The following is a 27,987-nucleotide window of genomic DNA, read 5'->3' as shown; positions in this document are numbered from 1 at the left end:
GTCTGTCCTTACCATCATCTGCTGGTCCTGATGCTCCTCCTCCTACTCCTCGTCAGTCATTCCGTCATACAACAGTATGCGTGCACTCATCCAACGGCGCAGAAGCTGAATGTGCTCCTGGCCAAGTTGCTGCTGCTGCAGTCCCTCCCTTTCCAATTGGTGGACTCTGCACTTTTCAGAGAACTGATGGCTTGTGCCAAGCCGAGGTGGAGAGTCCCAAGCCATCATTTATTTGCCAAAAAGGCAGTACCAGCCCTGCACACGTATGTAGAACAGAAGGTGGGCCAGTCATTGAGCCTGTTGGTGTCTGCCAAAGTGCATGGCAGCGCCAATGCGTGGAGCTGTAACTACGGTCAGGGACAATGCATGTCCTTTACGGCCCACTGGGTAAATATGGTTCCTGCACAGCCACACCAGCAACTTAGCCAGGTAATGTTGCTTCCGCCTCCACGTTCTCACGCCGTTGGTCCTGTAACAATGTCCGCCTCTGCCTCCTCATCCTCCACTGCAGAACAATTCACAGTGCCCTTCCAGCATACCACATGTGCAGGGCACGGCGGTGTCATGCTGTTCTGTACCTCGTTTGCCTTGTGGAACAGAGTCACACAGGGGAGGAACTGCTCCGCGTCCTTCATCAAGAAATCGAATCCTGGCTTTCTCCGCGACAACTCAAAATCGGATCCATGGTGACCGACAACAGGAAGAACATGGTGTCGGCGCTGCGCCAAGGAGGGCTGAGCCATGCGCCCTACATGGCACACGTGTTCAATCTGGTTGTCAAGCGGGTAATGAAGTCTTCCACACATCTGCAAGACATCCTAAAAATGGGCAGGAAACTTTGCATGCACTTCAGCCACTCGTACACTGCAAAGCACACCCTCCTTGAGCTGCAGCGGCAGAACGGAAACATAGGCTGATATGAGACGTTTCCACCTGTTGGAATTCCACCCTCCACATGCTGGACTGACTATACTAACAGAGAAAGGCCATAAATGAATTCTTGATGATCCAAGCTGACAGGAGTAATCCCCTGTGTAACTTCGATGTCATCCAGTGGCACCTGCCGTTTGCTCAGGCCCTTTGAGGAGGCCACGTTATTTGTCAGTCGCCACGACTACGTTATGAACAAGTCATTCCACTGCTTCATGTCCTGGAACAGATGCTGGTAAATCTGGCTGGTCAGGAGACTGGAGACAAGGCACCTAGATCTCACAGCCACATAATCCCTGTGGGGGCTGAACTGGAGGAGGAGGAGGACATTGGAGAACAAGCAATGTTTAGCGAAGTGGTTTTTCTACACAAGTGACAGGAGAGTAGGAGCAGGAGCAGCCATACGAGCTACAGGGCGATGAGGAAGACGAGGCAGAGGACCCAGACACACCGTGGCAGTATGCAGTGGAGATGGAGGCAGGGAGTCCCTCTGAGTCACTTGTACAAATGGCTTGCTGCATGCTCACATGCTTGCGTAGTGACAGCCGAATTGTCACCATTCGGCAGCGGGATGACTTCTGGCTCTCCACCTTGTTGGACCCTTGCTACCGGTCCAAAATGGGGGCCTTTTTTACACCCGCTGAGAGGGAGGACAAACTGAACTACTATAGAGACATCCTATGTAGTCAGTTGGCAGCTGCCTATCTGCGCCATCGTCCATCCTCTCGCAGGTCTGACCGGGGGGGCCCTTTGCACTCACGTTCCTCTGCCATGTCTGTTGTGGCAGGGTGGGGGGTAGGAACAGTTCCAGCTCCATCAGCTTCAACTTGAATCTAGAGTCACTGATAAGAAGCTTTCTTCACATGCCTAGTGAAGAAACTACTCACCAGCAGCAGCGGCTAGACCTGGAGCAGGACCTGAACCACCAGGTGGAGGCATACTTGGATAGCACCCTGCTACCGCACATTGAAGACGCGCTGGACTACTGGGCAGCCAAACTGGATTTCTGGCCGCAACTGGCAGAGTTTGCCCTGGAAAAGCTGTCTTACCCGGCCAGTAGTGTGGCATCAGAGCGGATGTTTAGTGCGGCAGGGGCATAGTTACCCCAAGAATTACTCTCCTGTCCACCCAAAATGTGGAGAGTCTGATCTTTGTCAAGATGAATCAGACGTGGATCAACCAGGACTTCCAGTCACCAATGCCTGATGTATCAGACTAGATTATCCATGGTGCCACACCAACACATTGACAAAAGAGACCAGTTTATTCTGGCTACCTGCCTCAGCTACTATTCTGATGCTGCCACCTGCCTGATGCTACACATCTGATGCCAAGAGCTCCTTCCTCTTACCCATCATCTTCAGCTGGTAATGGTATTGCCACCCACCGCCCCACTCTGTCACCAGGTCACTCTGTGGTCTCCTGATGCTGCTGCCACCTCCACACTATGTCACCTTGCCACTCTATGGTCTCCTGATGCTGCTGCCACCTCCACACTCTGTCATTGTGCCACTCTTTGGCATCCTGATGATTCTGCTGCTGCCGCCACCTCCACACTCTGTCATTGTGCCATTCTGTGGCCTCCTGATGTTGCTGATGCCGCCTCCATAATGTCATTGTGCCACCCAGTGGTCTCCTACTGATGCTGCTGCTGCCGCCACCTCCACACTCTGTCATTGTGCCACTCTGTGGCCTCTTGATGCTGCTGCCACCTCCACACTGCCATTGTGCCACTCTATGGCCTCTTCCTGATGCTGCTGCCACCTCCAGACTCTGTCATCGGGCCACTTTGTGGTCTCCTCATACTGCTTCCACCTCTCCACTATGTCATAGGTCCACTCTGTGGACTTCTCATGCTGTTCCCACCCTCCCCACTTCATGACTGGGCCACTATTTAGCCTTTTGGCCTGGCTGACATCATCATTTATTTGACCCTTTTTCTGATCTGTCAGAAGGAAGAAAAAATGAGACGCACAACGGATCCTGTCTATGTTATAGCTGTAAGGCCTGCATGACATGGTCCCTAATTTGCATCAGAATTGGCTTATGATTTGGTACCCAAAAGTAGGAATGGGTACAAAACACAGAAGACATTCAAATATTCAGTTTAGGTGTCATCTCTGTTTTGGATCCACTCCTGTTTTTTTTGGCATTAGCAATACTGATAGATTACTGAACAAAGGCTGACCGAGTGAAGGCAAATGCTCAACAGACAGGATCTATTTTTTGGGAGGTTATTGTTCACTCTGTCCAGGGGCATCTACTTATATAAGCGTTTAATAGAACAGGTTCTGTAGACATCTATGTGGAATCAGCTGATGACGGTGTAAAAGGAGTGCGCTTCTTCTTGATACTAACATTGACTTGTAAGGCTGAGCTCATACTTGAGTTATTTGGTCCGTTTTGGCCCCGTGACTGCCCAAATAAGTGAAGTGTGCAGTGATTCTAAGAGCAACGCCTGTCATCTGCATGCCATACGGACTCGCAAAGGCGAACAGGCGAACCGCAGGCCCCATTAACTTTAATGGCAGACGAACCTGAAAAACCTTCAGGTCATATTTGCAGCCACCAAATACTTACTAGAAGTGCACAAGTAGTCCCACAACATGGACAGTGACATACCAGAGGGGGATCATTGGCAAAAATTTCCACAAAAAAGATGTATTTTATTCAGGGGCCATTTTTATGCATCTTAAAGGGAAACTCTCAAAAATGTGCCCTGCTGGAGCCTAGAAAAATGTTATTTTAGGCCACGGGAGTAGTGATGGACGACCTGCTGCCGGGGCGATTATTGAGCGCGAACTCAATCAAATGTTCGCGAACCGCAAGTTTGCGGTGGGCCCCGTTTACTTTAATGGCAGGCGAACCTGAAAAACCTTCAGGTCATTATTGCAGTCACCAAATACTTACAAGAAGTGCATAAATTATCCCATAAAATGGACAGTGACATACCAGAGGGGGCAAAAACTCCCACAAAAAATATGTATTTTAATCAGGGGCCATTTTTATGCATCTTAACGGGAAACTGTCAAAAATGTGGCCTGCTGGATCCTAGAAAATTTTTATTTTAGGCCACAGGAGTACAGGCCCCAAAAATTAGGCATTCACCTGACATAAAACATCAAGTGATTATGTGGATGGAGCTATATTAGACGGTCATTGGATATCAATTTTACTGCAGGCCAGTACAAATAGATGTCAAATACATATATTTAAAAGAACAAAAAATATAAAATTGGATTAAAAACATGGCTAACAAAATCCCCCCTCTTGAAAAACAAAAACAAATGATAATAGTTGAAATTCAATAACTCGTGTTCGTCGTCAACAGGTGTTGAATTTTCCGAGGTCCCAAACATTAGGCATTCACCTGACAGAATAAAACAAGTAATTATGTGGCTGGAGGTATATTAGAAGGTCATTTAATATCAATTTTACTGCAGGCCATTGTAGTACAGGTCCCAAACATTAGGCATTCACTGGACACCGTCCAGTGCAGGGCACGGCGGTGTCATGCTGTTCTGTACCTCGTTTGCCTTGTGGAACAGAGTCACACAGGGGAGGAACTGCTCCGCGTCCTTCATCAAGAAATCGAATCCTGGCTTTCTCCGCGACAACTCAAAATCGGAACCATGGTGACCGACAACAGGAAGAACATGGTGTCGGCGCTGCGCCAAGGAGGGCTGAGCCATGCGCCCTACATGGCACACGTGTTCAATCTGGTTGTCAAGCGGGTAATGAAGTCTTCCACCCATCTGCAAGACATCCTAAAAATGGGCAGGAAACTTTGCATGCACTTCAGCCACTCGTACACTGCAAAGCACACCCTCCTTGAGCTGCAGCGGCAGAACGGCAACATAGGCTGATATGAGACGTTTCCACTTGTTGGAATTCCACCCTCCACATGCTGGACTGACTATACTAACAGAGAAAGGCCATAAATGAATTCTTGATGATCCATGCTGACAGGAGTACTCCCCTGTGTAACTTCGATGTCATCCAGTGGCAGCTCATGCGTGACACCTGCCGTTTGCTCAGGCCCTTTGAGGAGGCCACGTTATTTGTCAGTCGCCACGACTACGTTATGAACAAGTCATTCCACTGCTTCATGTCCTGGAACAGATGCTGGTAAATCTGGCTGGTCAGGAGACTGGAGACAAGGCACCTAGATCTCACAGCCACATAATCCCTGTGGGGGCTGAACTGGAGGAGGAGGAGGACATTGGAGAACAAGCAATGTTTAGCGAAGTGGTTTTTCTACACAGGTGACAGGAGAGTAGGAGCAGGAGCAGCCATACGAGCTACAGGGCGATGAGGAAGACGAGGCAGAGGACCCAGACACACCGTGGCAGTATGCAGTGGAGATGGAGGCAGGGAGTCCCTCTGAGTCACTTGTACAAATGGCTTGCTGCATGCTCACATACTTGCGTAGTGACAGCCGAATTGTCACCATTCGGCAGCGGGATGACTTCTGGCTCTCCACCTTGTTGGACCCTTGCTACCGGTCCAAAATGGGGGCCTTTTTTACACCCGCTGAGAGGGAGGACAAACTGAACTACTATAGAGACATCCTATGTAGTCAGTTGGCAGCTGCCTATCTGCGCCATCGTCCATCCTCTCGCAGGTCTGACCGGGGGGGGCCCTTTGCACTCACGTTCCTCTGCCATGTCTGTTGTGGCAGGGTGGGGGGTAGGAACAGTTCCAGCTCCATCAGCTTCAACTTGAATCTAGAGTCACTGATAAGAAGCTTTCTTCACATGCCTAGTGAAGAAACTACTCACCAGCAGCAGCGGCTAGACCTGGAGCAGGACCTGAACCACCAGGTGGAGGCATACTTGGACAGCACCCTGCTACCGCACATTGAAGATGCGCTGGACTACTGGGCAGCCAAACTGGATTTCTGGCCGCAACTGGCAGAGTTTGCCCTGGAAAAGCTGTCTTACCCGGCCAGTAGTGTGGCATCAGAGCGGATGTTTAGTGCGGCAGGGGCATAGTTACCCCAAGAATTACTCTCCTGTCCACCCAAAATGTGGAGAGTCTGATCTTTGTCAAGATGAATCAGGCGTGGATCAACCAGGACTTCCAGTCACCAATGCCTGATGTATCAGACTAGATTATCCATGGTGCCACACCAACACATTGACAAAAGAGACCAGTTTATTCTGGCTACCTGCCTCAGCTACTATTCTGATGCTGCCACCTGCCTGATGCTACACATCTGATGCCAAGAGCTCCTTCTTTCACCCATCATCTTCAGCTGGTAATGGTATTGCCACCCACCGCCCCACTCTGTCACCAGGTCACTCTGTGGTCTCCTGATGCAGCTGCCACCTCCACACTATGTCACCTTGCCACTCTGTGGTCTCCTGATGCTGCTGCCACCTCCACACTATGTAACTTTGCCACTCAGTGGTCTCCTGATGCTGTCGCCACCTCCACACTATGTCATTGTGCCACTCTGTGGCCTCCTGATGATGCTGCTGCCACCTCCACACTCTGTCATTGTGCCACTCTTTGGCATCCTGATGATTCTGCTGCTGCCGCCACCTCCACACTCTGTCATTGTGCCATTCTGTGGCCTCCTGATGTTGCTGATGCCGCCTCCATAATGTCATTGTGCCACCCTGTGGCCTCCTACTGATGCTGCTGCTGCCGCCACCTCCACACTCTGTCATTGTGCCACTCTGTGGCCTCTTGATGCTGCTGCCACCTCCACACTGCCATTGTGCCACTCTATGGCCTCTTCCTGATGCTGCTGCCACCTCTAGACTCTGTCATCGGGCCACTTTGTGGTCTCCTCATACTGCTTCCACCTCTCCACTATGTCATAGGTCCACTCTGTGGACTTCTCATGCTGTTCCCACCCTCCCCACTTCATGACTGGGCCACTATTTAGCCTTTTGACCTGGCTGACATCATCATTTATTTGACCCTTTTTCTGATCTGTCAGAAGGAAGAAAAAATGAGACGCACAACGGATCCTGTCTATGTTATAGCTGTAAGGCCTGCATGACATGGTCCCTATTTTGCATCAGAATTGGCTTATGATTTGGTACCCAAAAGTAGGAATGGGTACAAAACACAGAAGACATTCAAATATTCAGTTTAGGTGTCATCTCTGTTTTGGATCCACTCCTGTTTTTTTTGGCATTAGCAATACTGATAGATTACTGAACAAAGGCTGACCGAGTGAAGGCAAATGCTCAACAGACAGGATCCATTTTTTGGGAGGTTATTGTTCACTCTGTCCAGGGGCATCTACTTATATAAGCGTTTAATAGAACAGGTTCTGTAGACATCTATGTGGAATCAGCTGATGACGGTGTAAAAGGAGTGCGCTTCTTCTTGATACTAACATTGACTTGTAAGGCTGAGTTCATACTTGAGTTATTTGGTCCGTTTTGGCCCCGTGACTGCCCAAATAAGTGAATTGTGCAGTGATTCTAAGAGCAACGCCTGTCATCTGCATGCCATACGGACTCGCAAAGGCGAACAGGCGAACCGCAGGCCCCATTAACTTTAATGGCAGACGAACCTGAAAAACCTTCAGGTCATATTTGCAGCCACCAAATACTTACTAGAAGTGCACAAGTAGTCCCACAACATGGACAGTGACATACCAGAGGGGGATCATTGGCAAAAATTTCCACAAAAAAGATGTATTTTATTCAGGGGCCATTTTTATGCATCTTAAATGGAAACTCTCAAAAATGTGCCCTGCTGGAGCCTAGAAAAATGTTATTTTAGGCCACGGGAGTAGTGATGGACGACCTGCAGCCGGGGCGATTATTGAGCGCGAACTCAATCAAATGTTCGCGAACCGCAAGTTTGCGGTGGGCCCCGTTCACTTTAATGGCAGGCGAACCTGAAAAACCTTCAGGTCATTATTGCAGTCACCAAATACTTACAAGAAGTGCATAAATTATCCCATAAAATGGACAGTGACATACCAGAGGGGGCAAAAACTCCCACAAAAAATATGTATTTTAATCAGGGGCCATTTTTATGCATCTTAACGGGAAACTGTCAAAAATGTGGCCTGCTGGATCCTAGAAAATTTTTATTTTAGGCCACAGGAGTACAGGCCCCAAAAATTAGGCATTCACCTGACATAAAACATCAAGTGATTATGTGGATGGAGCTATATTAGACGGTCATTGGATATCAATTTTACTGCAGGCCAGTACAAATAGATGTCAAATACATATATTTAAAAGAACAAAAAATATAAAATTGGATTAAAAACATGGCTAACAAAATCCCCCCTCTTGAAAAACAAAAACAAATGATAATAGTTGAAATTCAATAACTCGTGGTCGTCGTCAACAGGTGTTGAATTTTCCGAGGTCCCAAACATTAGGCATTCACCTGACAGAAAAAAACAAGTAATTATGTGGCTTGAGGTATATTAGAAGGTCATTCAATATCAATTTTACTGCAGGCCATTGTAGTACAGGTCCCAAACATTAGGCATTCACTGGACACCGTATAAAAATGTTACTGTTGGCCAGTTAGATTTCAGGCCCCAAAAATTATGCATTCAACTTAAATAAGTGATGAAGTGATTATGTGGCCAGAGATATATTAGACGGTCAATGGATATCAATTTTACAGCAGGCCAGTGGACTACAGGCCCCAAAAATTATTCAATCACCATACAGAAAAGCACAATTGATAATGTGGCTGGAGGTAAATTAGGCGGTCAAGCAGTCAGGCGGTTTGCCAGTTAGATTACAGGCCCCAAAAATTATGCATTCACCATACATAATTGATCAAGTGATTATGTGGCTGGAGGTCTATTAGACGGCCATTCAATATCAATTTTACTGCAGGCCAGTGTAGTACAGGCCACAAACATTAGGCATTCACTGGACAGAAAATAACAAGTAATTATGTGGCTGGAGGTATATTAGATGGTCATTAGATATCAATTTTACTGCAGGCCAGTACAAATAGATATCAAATACATATGTTTAAAAGAACAAAAAATATAAAATTGGATTAAACGAAATCCCCCTCTTGAAAAAACCCCAAATGATAATAGTTGATATTCGATAACACATGGTCGTTGTCAACAGGTGTTGAATTCCTCCGAGGTCCCAAACATTAGGCATTCACCGGACAGAAAAGGCCTTTTATGCCGCTGTATTTACCTAAGACAGGGATCATTATTTGTTCTGGGTGGTGGTGGATATTTGTGGGCTGTCATGAGGAAATTCAATTAAACGTGTTCGTCACAGGTGTTGAATTTTTCTGAGATCCATGTCTCCTTCATTTTTAGCGAGTGCGCTTATCAGTCACGATCCTCCCTGCTGCGCTGAACGTCCTTTTGGACAGGACCATTGACGGGTAGCAAGCCAAGAGTTCATGGCAAGTTGTGCAAGCTCTGGCCACAGGTCAAGCCTGCACACCCAGTAGTCCAAGGGTTCCTCGCTTCTCAGAGCGTCCACATCGGCCGTTAACCCAATGTAGTTTAACACCTGACGGTCTTGGCGTTCCCTGAGGCTGGATCCGAAGGGCGGCTGTCGATGGGTTGGCTGCAAGAATGAGCTCCCCAGAACCTGTCCTGCCGCAGAGTTCATACAGATAGTCGTTAACGGCACGTTGTTGCTATCAAGCATATACAAGGTGGAGGTCCAGCGCATCGGGTTGTCACAAATCAGATGTCTGACAGGCAAGTGTCGCCGCTGAAGATCTTCTAAAATGGCCACCAGAGATTTTCCTGGCCTGCCGCAACACGTCCTGGACCCTGGGGTATTTGGAAACGAATCGCTGCATGACTAAGTTCAGGACGTGTACCATGCACAGCATGTGTGTCATTTTGCCCTATTTTAGCGTGCTCATCAGATTGGCATCGTTGTCGCACACCACTTTACCAACTGTCAAATTTAGCTGGGTTAGCCACTGATCGGCCTGTGACCGCAGAGCTTAAAGCAATGCAGGATCGGTGTGGCTCTTGGCTGCAAGGCACAACAGCCGCAGCACAGCATGGCAACATCTCACCTGGCATGTCGAATAGGTTCTGGGGAGCTTGGGGGGCGGTAGCAGTGAAAAAGGAGGAGTCATACCAGGAGGAGACGGAGGATGGAGTAGGAGGAGAAGAAGAGGTAGGCCTGCATGCAATCCTTGGCGGCAACACCAAATCCACATGGGGGCCATGGGTTACATGCTTGACGGCCGTCAGAAGGTTCACCAAGTGGGCAGTAAAAGTTATGTACCTTCCTTGCCCGTGTTTGCTAGACCACGTGTCTGTGGTCAGATGTATCTTGGCACCGAGACTGTGTGCCAGAGATATATTTACTTGCCGCTGAACATGGACATATATGTAACTCTGGGATGCCCTTCTGGGAGAAATATTTCCTTCCGGGGACCTTCCATTGCGGTGTGCCAATGGCCACAAATGTTCTAAAGTCCTCTGAGTCCACCAGTTTATATGGCAGTAGTTGGCGGGCTAGCAGTTCCGACAAGCCAGTCGTCAGCCATTGGGCAGGAGAATTATCCGGCGTCATCAACTTTTTACCCTCGAACATTTGGGCCATGGAAGCCTGCCTTCTGCCAGATGAATGCGATGACGGCACAGTGGAAGGTGGAGTGGAGGACAAATGGGAGGAGAGAGGAGAAAAGGCAGGATGTGGAGCGCCGGGTGTGTGGCTTTGTGGGTTCTGACGGCGTTGTTCCCACTGGGCTCAGTAATGAGAGGCCAGGTACCTTCTTAAGGTGGTCATCCCTAGGTGAGTGTTGGGCTTACCGCGACTTATGCGTTGACATTACAGGCTGCAGATGGCAACACTATTGTTAGCATCTCACACGTTAAAAAAAGACCACACTGCGGAGCCATGTGCCGGCATCCTGGGAGCGCCAGAAGTGACCATTCATAGTGGATGGCTCACTCCAGATACATTTGCAGTCTGCTTTTTGCCCTGCGAGCTCTGCCTGCTTCTCCTCCTTCTCCTCCCTCTCTGCTGCTCCGTCTCTCCCTCTGAACTCACCTCCTCTTCCTCTCTTGTGGGCCCCTACATGACGTCCATCGACACGTCATCATCATCACCTTCACCACCACTGACATTTGAGATCTCGGAGTAGGCAGCAACAGCGGGGACCTCCCTCCTTTGGCTGATCTGGGTACTGTCGTCAGACCGCTGGGTGGCAGCCGTTGCTACCTTTTCTGCGCATCGTAAGGTCCGGGAATGGATGGGAAAATAATTCCTCTGACTCAAGTGGAGGGGCTATGGTTCTGGTGGTGGTGTTGTATTTGTGGGTACACATAGCAGAGAGTGAGGAGGGTGCAGATACAGAGGATGAGGAGGGTGCAGAAGCGGAAGGGTGAGTGAGCCACTCGACCAACTCTGGTGTGCCCTTTGAAGTAATCGCACTTACCTTCTGCAACTTCCCACTTAGCCAGCCTCTTCCTTTGCCTGTCACTTTCCAAATGACCATGTGCCTAAGTCCCTAGAGAAGAGCAGTATTTGTGGAAGCAGTTACATTGCAGGCCTCAATCAATATTTGGTGGAAACACGTATATTGAACTAGGGATGTCCCGATACCATTTTTTTAAGACTGAGTACGAGTACCGATACTTTTATTTAAGTACTCACCGATACCAATTACCGATACTAATTTTAACAATAAAATACACACACATGTATTTTCTGACCACTGACCAACCAAAAGGCCCAAAAACAGAACTATAACATTCCAAGGAGACGTTATACTGTATGGGGGCAGCCACAAGGAGACGTTATACTGTATGGGGGCAGCTACAAGGAGACATTATACTGTATGGGGGGCAGCTACAAGGAGACGTTATATTGTATGGGGGCAGCTACAAGGAGACATTATACTGTATGGGGGCAGCTACAAGGAGACATTATACTGTATGGGGGGCAGCTACAAGGAGATGTTATACTGTATGGGGGGCAGCTACAAGGAGACGTTATACTGTATGGGGGCAGCTACAAGGAGACATTATACTGTATGGGGCGGCCACAAGGAGACGTTATACTGTATGGGGCGGCCACAAGGAGACGTTACACTGTATGGGGGCAGCTACAAGGAGACGTTATACTGTATGGGGGCAGCCACAAGGAGACGTTATACTGTATGGGGCGGCCACAAGGAGATGTTATACTGTATGGGGGCAGCTACAAGGAGACGTTATACTGTATGGGGGCAGCCACAAGGAGACATTATACTGTATGGGGGCAGCCACAAGGAGAGGTTATACTGTATGGGACGGCCACAAGGAGAGGTTATACTGTATGGGGGCAGCCACAAGGAGACGTTATACTGTATGGGGGCAGCCACAAGGAGACAATATACTGTATGGGGCCAGCCACAAGGAGACATTATACTGTATGGGGCGGCCACAAGGAGACGTTATACTGTATGGGGCGGCCACAAGGAGACGTTACACTGTATGGGGGCAGCTACAAGTAGACGTTATACTGTATGGGGGCAGCCACAAGGAGACGTTATACTGTATGGGGCGGCCACAAGGAGATGTTATACTGTATGGGGGCAGCTACAAGGAGACGTTATACTGTATGGGGGCAGCCACAAGGAGACATTATACTGTATGGGGGCAGCCACAAGGAGAGGTTATACTGTATGGGACGGCCACAAGGAGAGGTTATACTGTATGGGGGCAGCCACAAGGAGACGTTATACTGTATGCGGCCAGCCACAAGGAGACATTATACTGTATGGGGCCAGCCACAAGGAGACGTTATACTGTATGGGGCCAGCCACAAGGAGACATTATACTGTATGGGGCCAGCCACAAAGAGACGTTATACTGTATGGGACAGCCACAAGGAGATGCTACTGTAAGGCGTCAGGACAACAATTTTTGAAGCCCCCCTCCTCAGTATAATAGTCTTGTGGCCATCATACAGTAATGTATATTTCTTCTTGCCCTAATGCCTGCTTTTAGAGATCAATGTGCAGCTTGCAGGCAGGAAGGGAAGGACCAGGGCCATAGAAGTCAGACACTATCACCTTTAGAGGGACTCGCTCCTGGCAAACACAGCTCTGCTGCAGTGAATGCAGTGGAGCAGACTGATGTAATTACAATGTATAGTTATTGCAGGGACTCAGAGAATCGTCTGAGAGTTTATTAGTTAAAAGAATCGAATGAGTCAGAGACGGTCACCGAGTCCCTGCCAGGCTTCCTGCTCTGCTACATGCACCCTGTACACACACAGCTCCACTACATGCTATGCTAATAATGCCCCCCCCCCTTCCCCCGGACGGACTTACAGGGAGCCGCAGAGCAGGACGTCTGGCAGGGACTCGGTGACGATTCTTTTAACTAATAAACTGTCAGACGATTCTCTGAGTCCCTGCACTGTGAGTCAGTGCTGGTTGCCTCTGATTGGTTGGAGGGCGGGGAGGGGAGGGGCAGAGCTAGCTTCCACTGTAGGCTCCTATTACACTGCCTGCTGCTGCCTCTGAAGCTGTTAGCTGTGCGAGGTGCAGGGGCAGGCAGCTGACGGACACAGAAGCGGCGCACAGGTATCGGCAGTGGTATCGGGGACATTTGCACGAGTACATGTACTCGTGCAAATGCCCGGTATCGGTCCCGATATCGATACTGGTATCGGTATCGGGACATCCCTATATTGAACCCCTTAATCAGTATTTTGTGGAATCGGGTATATCGCAGGCCTCAATCAAAATTTAGTGGAAGTAGGTATATCAAACCCCTTAATCAGTATTTTGTGGAAGCCGGTATATTGCAGCCCTCAATCAGTATATTGTGGAAGTAGGTATATCAAACCCCTTAATCAGTATTTTGTGGAAGCAGGTATATCGCAGGTCTCAATCAATATTTGGTGGAAACCGGTATATCGAACCCCTAGGGGTGCATTTGCACGACCTAAGTGTTTTGTGGTCTGCAAATTGCGGATCCGCAAAACACGGATACCGGCTGTGTGCGTTCCGCAGCTTGCTGACCGCACATGGCCGGGGCTATATAGAGAATGCCTATTCTTGTCCACTACCGAAGAAAAATTAGGACATGCTCCATATTTTTTGCTGGGCCGCGAAACGGAACGACACGGTGTGCTGTCCGCATCTTTTGCAGCCCCATTGAAATGAATGTGTACGCACCCGTTCTGCAAAATTGCGGAATGGACGCGGATCCATTTATACGTTCGTGTGAATGCACCCTTGTGGAAGCAGGTATATCACAGCCCTCAATCAGTATTTTGTGGAAGCAGGTGTATCAAACCCCTTAATCAGTATTTTGTGGAAGCAGGTATATCGCAGCCCTCAATCAGTATTTTGTGGAAGCAGGTATATCAAACCTCTTAATCAGTATTTTATGGAAGCAGGTATATCGCAGCCCTCAATCAGCATTTTGTGAAAGCAGGTATATCAAACCACTTAATCAGTATTTTGTGGAAGCAGGTATATCGCAGACCTCAATCAGTATTTTATGAAAGCAGGTATATCAAGCCCCTTAATCAGTATTTTGTGGAAGCAGGTATATCAAACCCCTTAATCAGTATTTTGTGGAAGCAGATAGCAGCCCTCAATCAATATTTGGTAGAAGCAGGTATATCAAACTCCTTAATCAATATTTTGTGGAAGCAGGTATATCAAACCCCTTAATTAGTATTTTGTGAAAGCAGGTATATTGCAGGCCTCAATCAATATTTGGTGGAAACAGGTATATCAAACCCCTTAATCAGTATTTTGTGGAAGCAGGTTTATCGCACCCCTCAATCAATATTTGGTGGAAGCAGGTGTATCTCACCCCTCAATCAATATTTGGTGGAAGCAGGTATATCAAACCCCTTAATCAGTATTTTGTGGAAGCAGATATATCACACTCCTCAATTATTTTTTTTGCCACAACAGTTATATCACACCACCCTGATTATTTGGTGCAACAGGTATATCACAGCCCTCAATCAGTATTTTGTGGAAGAAGGTATATCACAAACCTCAATCAGTTTTTTGGGGGGCAACAGGTATATCACACCCATTGCAAATAGTTGCTCCAATAGTGCTTGTCCCTCTATATAGCTGCGGAATCGCAGCAGAACTGCACACAACTGCTGCACAATACAAATGCACTATATACTTTCTGTGTTACAATGTATATTATAGGTATATAATACCCCTCAATCAGTTTTTTTGGGGGCAACAGGTATATCACACCATTTGCAATTAGTTGTTCCAATAGCGTTATTCCCTCTACATAGCTGTGGTATCGCAGCAGAATCGCACACAACTGCTGCACAATACAAATGCACTATTATATACTTTCTATGTTAGAAAGTATATTCTAAGTATATCAGACCCCTCAGTATATCACACCTATCAATATCAAACCTATACCAGTCCTTAAAATGACTATTGTGGCCCTATTAGCTAGCGTTTGGTGTCCCTAACAGCCTGTCCCTGCTCCACGAAGCAACCTCTCCCTACACTGACAAAACACTGAATGTAAAATGGCTGCCAGATCGGGTTCTTTGATAGGGTAGGGGTATGTCCATGTGCTGAAATGTCTCAATTGGCTGTCATGTCCCACCTGATGGATGTGTCATCGGTCAAAGTTCAGTGCAATGCAAAAGAATATGGCGCCGGCGAACATCGCCATATGTTTGCATGTTTTGCGAATCGCGAACACGCAAAGTTCGCCGCAAAACGACCGCCCGGCGAACAGCAAGGCCATCTCTACAGTATTATTTCACTACCAGAGCAGACTTCCTAAGCATGTTACTGCAAGGCACAGTGTTCTTCACCACAATAAAGGCTCGATGCAGCCAGAAAATAGCCGTTTGTTAAGGCTATTCTCCGCGAATAAGTTCGGTTGGAAACAAATTTTTTTTAAAAATTCTGCGAACCAGCCCTAATCGAATTTTTGAGAAATTTTGCTTATCTCTATTTACAACCATCCAATTTAAAACATTCCTCACTTTCTGCCTAATTTAAATGTTGGAATAAACCTCAGATCTTGCCTAAGTTTCTTGTTCTTATTTAACATTTAAATAACATCAGTAAAAGGAATTCAGAAGAGACATATACTTTATTCCAGCTTCCAGGATAATCACAAGTCATATGTGCAAGATAAAATAAGTATGTAGATTGTAAAAAAAAAAAAAAAAAAGATTTCTCTTATTTCTCCTTTATGTAAAAAATTGACTAATTGACATATTTTATTCATGGAAATTCTGGTTTCAATTTTCTGTACTTTAGATGCAATTTAATAAACAGCAAACTATGTAAGGTGTATGGTCAAACCTTAAAATAAAGTTTAAAATAGCAAAATCTATTTAATACTGCTCCTGTGCATGTTCAAGCATATAACTACTATAATACGGCTCCTATGTACAGGAATATACCTACTATAATGCTGCTCCTATGTACAAGAATATAACTACTATAATACTGCCTCTTATGTGCAAGAATATAACTACTATAATTCTGCCTCCTATGTACAAGAATATAACTACTATAATACTGCCTCCTATGTACAAGAATATAACTACTATAACACAGCCTGCTATGTACAAGAATATAACTACTATAATACTGCTCCTATGTACAAGAATATAACTGCTATAATACTGCTCCTATGTACAAGAATATAACTACTATAATACTGGTCCTATGTACAAGAATATAACTACTATAATACTGCTCCCATGTACAAGAATATAACTACTATAATACTGCCTCCTATGTACAAGAATATAACTACTATAATACTGCCTCCTATGTACAAGAATATAACTACTATAATACTGCTCCTATGTTTGGATCGACCACCAGAGGACACAGGTAGCTCAGTAAAGTAGCACCAAGCACCACTACACTACACTACACCGCCCCCCCGTCACTTATTAACCCCTTATTAGCCCCTCATCACCCCTGATCACCCCATATAGACTCCCTGATCACCCCCCTGTCATTGATTACCCCCCTGTCATTGATCACACCGCTGTAAAGCCCCCTTATAGGGGGGTGATCAATGACAGGGTGGTGATCACCCCATATAGACTCCCTGATCACCCCCCTGTCATTGATCACCCCCCCTGTCATTGATCACCCCCCTGTCATTGATCACACCCCTGTAAAGCTCCATTCAGACGTCCGCATGATTTTTACGGATCCACTGATAGATGGATCGGATCCGCAAAACGCATACGGACGTCTGAATGGAGCCTTACAGGGGCATGATCAATGACTGTGGTGATCACCCCATATAGACTCCCTGATCACCCCCCTGTCATTGATCACCACCCCTGTCAGGCTGCATTCAGATGTCCGTATGATTTTTACGGATCCACGGATACATGGATCGGATCCGCAAAACACATACGGACATCTGAATGGAGCCTTAAAGGGGGGTGATCAATGACAGGGAAGTGATCACCCCATATAGACTCCCTGATCACCCCCCTGTCATTGATCACCCCCCTTGTCATTGATCACCCCCCTGTCATTGATCACCCCCCTGTCAGGCTCCATTCAGACATTTTTTTGGCCCAAGTTAGCGGAAATTATTATTTTTTTCTTACAGAGTCTCATATTCCACTAACTTGTGTCAAAAAATTAAATCTCACATGAACTCACCATACCCCTCACGGAATCCAAATGCGTAAAATTTTTTAGACATTTATATTCCAGACTTCTTCTCACGCTTTAGGGCCCCTAGAATGCCAGGGCAGTATAAATACCCCACATGTGACCCCATTTCGGAAAGAAGACACCCCCAGGTATTCCGTGAGGGGCATATTGAGTCCATGAAAGATTGAAATTTTTGTCCCAAGTTAGCGGAAAGGGAGAATTTGTGAGAAAAAAATAAAAAATATCAATTTCCGCTAACTTGTGCCAAAAAAAAAAAAATCTATGAACTCGCCATGCCCCTCATTGAATACCTTGGGGTGTCTTCTTTCCAAAATGGGGTCACATGTGGGGTATTTATACTGCCCTGGCATTCTAGGGGCCCCAAAGCGTGAGAAGAAGTCTGTTATCCAAATGTCTAAAAATGCCCTCCTAAAAGGAATTTGGGCACCTTTGCACATCTAGGCTGCAAAAAAAGTGTCACACATCTGATATCGCCGTACTCAGGAGAAGTTGGGGAATGTGTTTTGGGGTGTCATTTTACATATACCAATGCTGGGTGAGAGAAATATCTTGGTCAAATGTCAACTTTGTATAAAAAAATTGGAAAAGTTGTCTTTTGCCAAGATATTTCTCTCACCCAGCATGGGTATATGTAAAATGACACCCCAAAACACATTCCCCAACTTCTCCTGAATACGGCGATACCACATGTGTGACAATTTTTTGCAGCCTAGGTGGGCAAAGGGGCCCATATTCCAAAGAGCACCTTAAGGATTTCACAGGTCATTTACCTACTTACCACACATTAGGGCCCCTGGAAAATACCAGGGCAGTATAACTACCCCACAAGTGACGCCATTTTGGAAAGAAGACACCCTAAGGTATTCCGTGAGGGGCATGGCGAGTTCCTAGAATTTTTTATTTTTTGTCACAAGTTAGTGGAAAATGATGATTTTTTTTTTTTTTTTTTCTTACAAAGTCTCATATTCCACTAACTTGTGACAAAAAATAAAAACTTCCACGAACTCACTATGCCCATCAGCGAATACCTTGGGGTGTTTTCTTTCCAAAATGGGGTCACTTGTGGGGTAGTTATACTGCCCTGGCATTCTAGGGGCCCAAATGTGTGGTAAGGAGTTTGAAATCAAATTCTGTAAAAAATGACCAGTGAAATCCGAAAGGTGCTCTTTGGAATTTGGGCACCTTTGCGCATCTAGGCTGCAAAAAAATTGTCACATCTGGTATCGCCGTACTCAGGAGAAGTTGGGGAATGTGTTTTGGGGTGTCATTTTACATATACCCATGCTGGGTGAGAGAAATATCTTGGTCAAATGCCAACTTTGTATAAAAAAATGGGAAAAGTTGTCTTTTGCCAAGATATTTCTCTCACCCAGCATGGGTATATGTAAAATGACACCCCAAAACACATTCCCCAACTTCTCCTGAATACGGAGATACCACATGTGTGACACTTTTTTGCAGCCTAGGTGGGCAAAGGGGCCCATATTCCAAAGAGCACCTTTCGGATTTCACTGGCCATTTTTTACAGAATTTGATTTCAAACTCCTTACCACACATTTGGGCCCCTAGAATGCCAGGGCAGTATAACTACCCCACAAGTGACCCCATTTTGGAAAGAAGACATCCCAAGGTATTCGCTGATGGGCATAGTGAGTTCATGGAAGCTTTTATTTTTTGTCAGAAGTTAGTGGAATATGAGACTTTGTAAGAAAAAAAAAAAAAAAAAATCATCATTTTCCGCTAACTTGTAACAAAAAATACTCACTATGCCCATCAGCGAATACCTTGGGGTGTCTTCTTTCCAAAATGGGCTCACTTGTGGGGTAGTTATACTGCCCTGGCATTCTAGGGGCCCAAATGTGTGGTAAGGAGTTTGAAATCAAATTCTGTAAAAAATGACCAGTGAAATCCGAAAGGTGCTCTTTGGAATATGGGCCCCTTTGCCCACCTAGGCTGCAAAAAAAGTGTCACATATGTGGTATCTCCGTATTCAGCAGAAGTTGGGGAATGTGTTTTGGGGTGTCATTTTACATATTCCCATGCTGGGTGAGAGAAATATCTTGGCAAAAGACAACTTTTACCATTTTTTTATACAAAGTTGTCTTTTGCCAAGATATTTCTCTCACCCAGCATGGGTATATGTAAAATGACACCCCAAAACACATTCCCCAACTTCTCCTGAATACGGAGATACCACATGTGTGACACTTTTTTGCAGCCTAGGTGGGCAAAGGGGCCCACATTCCAAAGAGCACCTTTAGGATTTCACCAGCCATTTTTTACAGAATTTGATTTCAAACTCCTTACCACACATTTGGGCCCCTAGAATGCCAGGGCAGTATAACTACCCCACAAGTGACCCCATTTTGGAAAGAAGACATCCCAAGGTATTCGCTGATGGGCATAGTGAGTTCATGGAAGCTTTTATTTTTTGTCAGAAGTTAGTGGAATATGAGACTTTGTAAGAAAAAAAAAAAAAAAAAATCATCATTTTCCGCTAACTTGTAACAAAAAATAAAAAGTTCTATGAACTCACTATGCCCATCAGCGAATACCTTAGGGTGTCTACTTTCCGAAATGGGGTCATTTGTGGGGTGTTTGTACTGTCTGGCCATTGTAGAACCTCAGGAAACATGACAGGTGCTCAGAAAGTCAGAGCTGCTTCAAAAAGCGGAAATTCACATTTTTGTACCATAGTTTGTAAACGTTATAACTTTTACCCAAACGCTTTTTTTTTTACCCAAACATTTTTTTTTTATCAAAGACATGTAGAACAATAAATTTAGAGCAAAATTTATATATGGATCTCGTTTTTTTTGCAAAATTTTACAACTGAAAGTGAAAAATTTCATTTTTTTGCAAAAAAATCGTTAAATTTAGATTAATAACAAAAAAAGTAAAAATGTCAGCAGCGATGAAATACCACCAAATGAAAGCTCTATTAGTGAGAAGAAAAGGAGGTAAAATTCATTTGGGTGGTAAGTTTCATGACCGAGCAATAAACCGCTAAAGTTGTGGAGTGCCGATTTGTAAAAAAGGGCCTGGTCTTTAGGGGGGTATAAACCTGTGGTCCTTAAGTGGTTAAAACATCCAGTGTGTGTATACGATCAGGTATGATGTTATATCGATCAGGTAGTGTAAGGGTTACGCCCGCTTCACAGACATTGACAGACCAAACTCCCCTTTTAATGCACCGCAAACAACCGCAAACAGTCCATTTGCCCAATCGCAAACTCCCCATTTGTTCAAGGTTGGATACCAAGCTAGCCATGTCCCGTTGATGTCATTGAAGGTTTTTTCCTCCACCCAGCCACGTACAACACCAAGGGTCCCCGAAAGGTGAATTGAATAGATTTTTCGAACGGGGAGATGGTTAAAAAAACGCTGGCTCCCTCCCCTTTGTTTGAATCCACAGTCACTGCGTCTGTGCCGTGCAATTTACTGCCCCACCCGATATGAGTGGTATTTTCTGTAGTTCTCTCTTCTCATCAGTTTTATCCCTGTTACGTCCCCAATCTGGGGTCAATTTATTAAATAGATTTTTCGAACGGGGAGATGGTTAAAAAAATGCTGGCTCCTTCCCCTTTGTTTGAATCCACTCCACGGTCACTGCGTCTGCACCGTGCAATTTACTGCCCCACCGGACATGAGTGGTATTTTCTGTAGTTCTCTCTTCTCATTAGTTTAATCCCTGTTACGTCCCCAATCTGGGGTCAATTTATTAAATAGATTTTTCGAACGGGGAGATGGTTAAAAAAACGCTGGCTCCCTCTCCTTTGTTTGAATCCACGCCACAGTCACTGCGTCTTGCAAATGGGATTAGATCACAGAATTTTTTTTTATAGAATTTTTTTTTATCTGCGAGGTATTTGTGAGTAAATGACACCCTGTAACGGTATAAGTGGAGGTCTAGCCACTAGCCAGCGGACACAATACAGTCTGTGTGGGCCTGACACACACGGGCTTGCAAATGGGTTTAGATTACAGAAAAATATTTAATAGAATTAGTTTTTTATCTGCGAGGTATTTGTGAGTAAATGACACGCTGTAACGGTATAACTGGAGGTCTAGCCACTAGCCAGTGGCCACAATACAGTCTGTGTGGGCCTGACACACACTGGCTTGCAAATGGGATTAGATCACAGAAAAATATTAAATAGAATTTTTTTTATCTGCAAGGTATTTTCTGTCACACTGAGCCTGCAGCCTCTCACACACGGGCAGGCAACTGCAATATATGTATATATAAAAAAAAAGCAGACTGATGTACCAGCCCTGAAAAGGGCTTTTTGGGGTGCTGTCCGGACACTGTCCTTACAGCAGATGAGTCTGTGGACACAGAACACTGCCCTAGCTAACGCTTTCCCTATTGAATCAGCAGCAGCAGCAGCAGCACTGTCCCTCCTCTCACTGAGAATGCAGATTCCGAATGAATCTAAAATGGATGCTGTCCGGGAGGTGGGAGGGTCTGCTGCTGATTGGCTGGAATGTGTCTGCTGACTGTGAGGTACACGGTCAAAGTTTACTCAATGATGATGTATAGGGGGCGGACCGAACATCGCATATGTTCGCCCGCCGCGGCGAACGCGAACAAGCTATGTTCGCCGGGAACTATTCGCCGGCGAACTATTCGGGCCATCTCTAATTATATGTTCTATTCCCACGCCAAGTCATCTTACCATTGGTTAGATTACCTTTTTCTCTCCACCACACATGTCCAGTCGGTCATCAATGCCAAGATTGGTAACATCACACTTTCTGATCATGCCCCGATTTTACTAACTGTTTCTCTATCTGCCCTTCCTAGGAAGGAAGGAAACTGGCGCCTCAATGACACCCTCCTCACAGATCTAACTAATGTTTCGAAACTTCAAGCCTCTATCATTGAATTCTTCAAGTTCAAGTCCCTCATCACCCTCCCCCTCAATTATATGGGAAACCCACAAAGCGGTGATTAGGGGAGAACTCATTGCCCTAGGCTCCTTCATTAAGAAAAAACGCTTTCAAGCCATGAATGCTCTTCTCGCCCAAATAACCGCACTTGAACTATACCATAAACGAACTCAAGCCTTGTCCACTGCAGCTGAACTTTCTGAAGCACGCACCAAATTAAAAAATCTCCTCAATGTAACTTCTGCAAAAATCCTCTTCCGCTCCAAGTTTAAAGCCTACGCACATGGGGACAAACTAATGACGGCCCTAGCCAAAAAACACACAGATGACTCCTTTATTCCCTCTATAAAAGATACTAATGGCACCCATTGTAAAACCACTGCAGAGATTGCTAAAGCTTTTTGTAATTTTTACGCAGACCTTTATAACCTCCCACCCCCTGCCCAATCAACTCCAGAACATATAACAGAGGCTACTGAAAGGTTTCTTGCTAATCTAAACCTTCCCTCCATCACCCACTCTCAAGTTTCTCAACTCACAGCCCCAATCACTAACTCAGACTCACTGAAAGTACTATCCAATATTCCCTCAGGGAAGAGCCCCGGCCCTGATGGCTTCTCCATCTCCTATTATAAGACTTTTAACCCCTTAAGGACCGGGCTCATTTTCACCTTAAGGACCAAACCATTTTTTGCAAATCTGACCAGTGTCACTTTAAGTGCTCATAACTTTAAAACGCTTTGACTTACCCAGGCCGTTCTGAGATTGTTTTTTCGTCACATATTGTACTTCATGACACTGCTAAAATTGGGTCAAAAAAGTGAATTTTTTTGCATAAAAAAATAACATTTTTACCAAAATTTTTGAAAAATTTGCAAATTTCTAAGTTTCAGTTTCTCTACTTCTGTAATACATAGTAATACCCCCAAAAATTGTGATGACTTTACATTCCCCATATGTCTACTTCATGTTTGTAGCATTTTGGGAATGATATTTTATTTTTTGGGGATGTTACAAGGCTTAGAAGTTTAGAAGCAAATTTTGAAATTTTTCAGAAATCTTCAAAATCCCACTTTTTAAGGACCAGTTCAGGTTTGAAGTCATATTGTGAGGCTTAGATAATAGAAACCTCCCAAAAATGACCCCATTGTAGAAACTACACCCCTCAAGGTATTCAAAACTGTTTTCAAACTTTATTAACCCTTTAGGTCTTCCACAAGAGTTAATGGCAGATGGAGAAACAATTTTGAAATTTCTATTTTTTGGAAAATTTTCCAATATAATCATTTTTTTCCAGGAGTAAAACAAGGGTTAACTGCCAAACAACACTCAAAATGGGTTGCCCTGATTGTGTAGTTTGCAAAAACACCCCATATGTGGTCGTAAACTACTGTTTGGCCGAACGGTAGCACATAGAAGGAGGGGAACACCATATGGGTTTTGGAAGGCAGATTTGGCAGGACTGGTTTTGTTTATACCATGTCCCAAAAAAGTGACTCCATCTAAGAAAGTACACCCCTCAAGGTATTCAAAACTGGGTTTACAAACTTTGTTAACCCTTTAGGTGTTCCACAAGAGTTAATGGCAGATGGAGAAACAATTTTGAAATTTCTATTTTTTTTAAAATTTTCCAATATAATAATTTTTTTCCAGGAGTAAAACAGGGGTTAACTGCCAAACAACACTCAAAATGGGTTGCCCTGATTCTGTAGTTTGCAAAAACACCCCATATGTGGTCGTAAACTACCATGTCACATTTGAAGCCCCCTGTTGCACCACTAGAATAGAAATTTCAAAAAAGTGACTCCATCTAAGAAAGTACACCCCTCAAGGTATTCAAAACTGGGTTTACAAACTTTGTTAACCCTTTAGGTGTTCCACAAGAGTTAATGGCAGATGGAGAAACAATTTAGAAATTTCTCTTTTTGGAAAATTTTCCATTTTAACCCTTACTTTATTACTGGAAAAAATGGGTTAACAGCCAAACAAAACTCAAAATGGGTTGCCCTGATTCTGTAGTTTGCAGAAACACCCCATATGTGGTTGTAAACTACTATTTGACTAAACGGCAGGACATAGAAGAAGGGGAACACCATATGGTTTTTGGATAGCAGATTTTGCTGGACTGGTTTATTTACACCATGTACCCTTTCAAGCCCCCTGATGCACCCCTAGAGTAGAAACTTCTTAAAAGCGACCCCATCTAGGAAACTACGGGATAGGTGGTTGTTGTTTTGGGACTATTTTTGGGGTAAATTTGATTTTTGGTTGCTCTATATTACTCTTTTTTGAGGCAATGTAACAAAAAAATTAAATTCTAAAATTGTTTCTACATTCGCTATTTAGTTTTGTGGAACACCTAAAGGGTTAACATAGTTTGTAAAGTAACTTTTGAATACCTTGAGGGGTGTAGTTTCTTAGATGGGGTCACTTTTTTGGAGTTTCTAGTCTAGGCTAACTCAGGGGGGGCTTCTAATGGGACATGGTGTCAAAAAAAAAACTGTCCATCAAAATCTGCCTTCCAGAAACCGTATGGAGTTCCCTTCGTTCTATGACCTGCCGTGCGGCTATATAGCCATTTACGACCACATATGGGGTGTTTCTGCAAACTACAGAATCGGGGCAATAAATATTTAGTTTTGTTTGGCTGTTAACCCTTGCTTTATTACCGGCAAAATGGATTCAAATTGAAATTTTGCCCAAAAATGGGTGTTTTGGCACAGTTTTTATTTAATATTTTTAACACCGTTCATCCGAGGTGTTTGGTCAAAAGTTATTTTTATAGCAACGACTTTTACGCACGCGACGATGCCCAATATGTATGGCTCTCAGACTTTGGAGACACTAAGCAGGCATCCTAAAACTGCGGCCCTCCAAATGTTGTAAAACTACAATTCCCACCATGCCCTGCTGATGGCTGTAGGTTGTCTGGGCATGCTGGGAGTTATAGTTTTACAACATCTGGAGGGCCGCAGTTTGAGGATGCCTGCACTAAAACTAATATTTTTTGGGGAAAGAAAAATTGTTTCCGTGTCTCCAAAGTCTGAAAGCCATAGTGTTTTATGTTCTCTAGTGGACTGTTGGGGATTATAAAAATTTAGTACTCCATGGAAGTGTGATACTCCCTGAAGCAATTGATAACGCAGAGGCCCGGATGATCGGGGCACGTGTCACATTGAGTAGTGGTGTCCTTCCGTATCCCCCTCTTGTGACACACTCTGCACTTTTTTTGGGTTCGTCCCTTCTTTCCAGTATGGGGGACCACACCTGGAAAGTGTTGGCCAGGGACGATCCGGGCGCCTCCAGTTCCCGAGGTACTCCGGCCTGCTATTTCCCGGTCCGAAAAGATCAGGTCCTTGAGGACTGCCTCATAGAATTGGAGGAATGTCCCTGTGCTGCCAGCGCTTCGGGATAGTACAAAAGAGTTGTACATGGCAACCTGTACCAAGTAGACCGCAACATTTTTGTACCATGCCCGGGTTTTGCGCATGGCGTTATATGGCGTGAGGACTTGATCAGAGAGATCAACTCCTCCCATATACCGATTGTAGTCGACGATACAATCGGGCTTGAGGACCGTTGCCGCGGTACCTCGCACAGAGACTGGGGTGGTGCTGTTACCGTGGATTGTGGACAGCATAAGGACATCCCTCTTGTCCTTATACCTGACCAGCAACAGGTTTCCACTGGTAAGTGCACGGGTCTCACCCCTGGGGATAGGTACCTGGAGGGGGTAGGCAGGGAGGCCGCGTTGATTTTTCAGCACGGTCCCACAAGCGAACGTGGATCTGGCTGCAAGGGACCTGAACAAGGGAATGCTGGTATAAAAGTTATCCACGTACAAGTGGTAACCATTATCCAGCAGTGGGTACATAAGGTCCCACACGAGTTTCCCGCTAACACCCAGAGTGGGGGGACATTCTGGGGGTTGAATACAGAATCTCGCCCCTCGTACACACGAAATTTGTAAGTGTACCCTGAGGTACTCTCACAAATTTTGTATAGCTTCACGCCATACCTCGCCCGCTCTGTGGGAATATATTGGCGGAAACTGAGTCTCCCCTTGAACGCAACGAGAGACTCATCAACCGCGACCTCCCTTCCAGGTACGTAGGCCTCCATGAATTTGGCCCCAAAGTGATCGATGACCGGCCGTATCTTATACAGCCGGTCATAGGCAGGATCACCTCGGGGTGGACATGCTGCATTATCGGAATAATGCAGACATTTCCGGATGGCCTCAAACCGGTGACGTGTCATGACCATACTGTACAGTGGGGTCTGGTATAGGACGTCCCCACTCCAGTATTGCCTGACACTGGGTTTTTGGACTAGACCCATATGCAGCAACAGGCCCCAAAATGTCCTCATTTCGGCTGCACTGAGCGGCGTCCAGCCACCGGGTCTAGCCAAAACTAAGCCTGGGTTTTGAGCGACGAACTGTTGGGCGTACAGATTCGTCTGCTCCACCATCAAATTCACCAGTGGGTTACTGAAAAAAAAACTAAAATAGTCTATTTCAGTAAACCCCACTGTGGGAATCTGGATTCCAGGATTGCCAGCAAAATCCGGAATCTCAGGCTCAAAGTCCACTGGGGGACACCAACTAAGTCCATCGGCAGGGGGCTCCAGTGGACTTATTTGGTGGGCCGGGAAACCAGTACGAACCCCAGGGCGGCTCGTACTAGGGTGGGAAACAGGATCCCTAGCATGTGGGGCCCCTGGCTCAGCCTGGCGGTGTCTCCGCCGCCTTGGTGGCTCATCGTCATCCGATGATGATGAGGAGGATGTGGATGATAAAAGGAATGTGGGGTCATCCTCACTGGGGCTCTCAGAGTCGGAGGCAATCTGGGCGTATGCCTCCTCGGCCGAGAACATCCGGCGGGCCATGGGTGTGTGTGCGTGTAGGTGTGCGTGTGTGGCAAACTTTATTATATGTGCGTGTGTGTGGGGGCAACGGGTGTTTGCGTACTAAAAAAGGCAAAAAAAAAGGGCAAGTGTTAAAAAAAAAAGTTAAAACTTGCTGATCAGCGGTACAACGCTGATCAGCGGTGGGGCGGGCGATGCGCTAACAGTGGACGGACGCTAAAAAGTGCCGTCCAGTCAGCGCACGCAGAAAAAAAAAAAGTGGTGTTGAGGGGGGGGGGCTGTTGGGGGGGGGCAAGTGACAGGGGGGGTCTGGGTTAGGGTTAGATGGATAGATGGAAGTTTGGAATAAAAGTACTTTTTCTTTTTTTTTTCCTAACTTACTTTTCCCTTCTTTCCCTGCCTAACGGTGCCTCTCCCTCACTGACCCTAACCTACCTGGGTGGCGATGGGTGCAGGAGGGTGATGGATGCCGATTAGGGGGGACGCAGGAGCTGGTGCTGGACAATGCTGCACGGTCAGGGTGCTGGACAGGAAGAGGAGGGGAGAGAGGAGCGCAGGAAGTTTGAATCTAGCGCCTCTCTCCCCTGCACCAATCAGCACCCTGGACAGCGGCGTTCAGCACCAGGGCCAGCACCGCCTCTCCAAATCCTCGGACTGCGATAGGTGGTGTATAATTACGCCACCGATCGCAGT

At 45.8% G+C, this 27,987-nt stretch overlaps 1 pseudogene; it reads right to left on the bottom strand.

The window, feature by feature from the left end:
* LOC121005452 overlaps window positions 1–27,987 on the bottom strand; it is a 168,613-nt pseudogene that overhangs the window by 10,337 nt on the left and 130,289 nt on the right.

The sequence above is a fragment of the Bufo bufo genome, chromosome 6 (genome assembly GCF_905171765.1).
Source record: "Bufo bufo chromosome 6, aBufBuf1.1, whole genome shotgun sequence".
NCBI lineage: Eukaryota > Metazoa > Chordata > Amphibia > Anura > Bufonidae > Bufo > Bufo bufo.
Note: the sequence above shows the minus strand (reverse complement) of the source record. Positions and strands in the feature narration are given on the sequence as shown.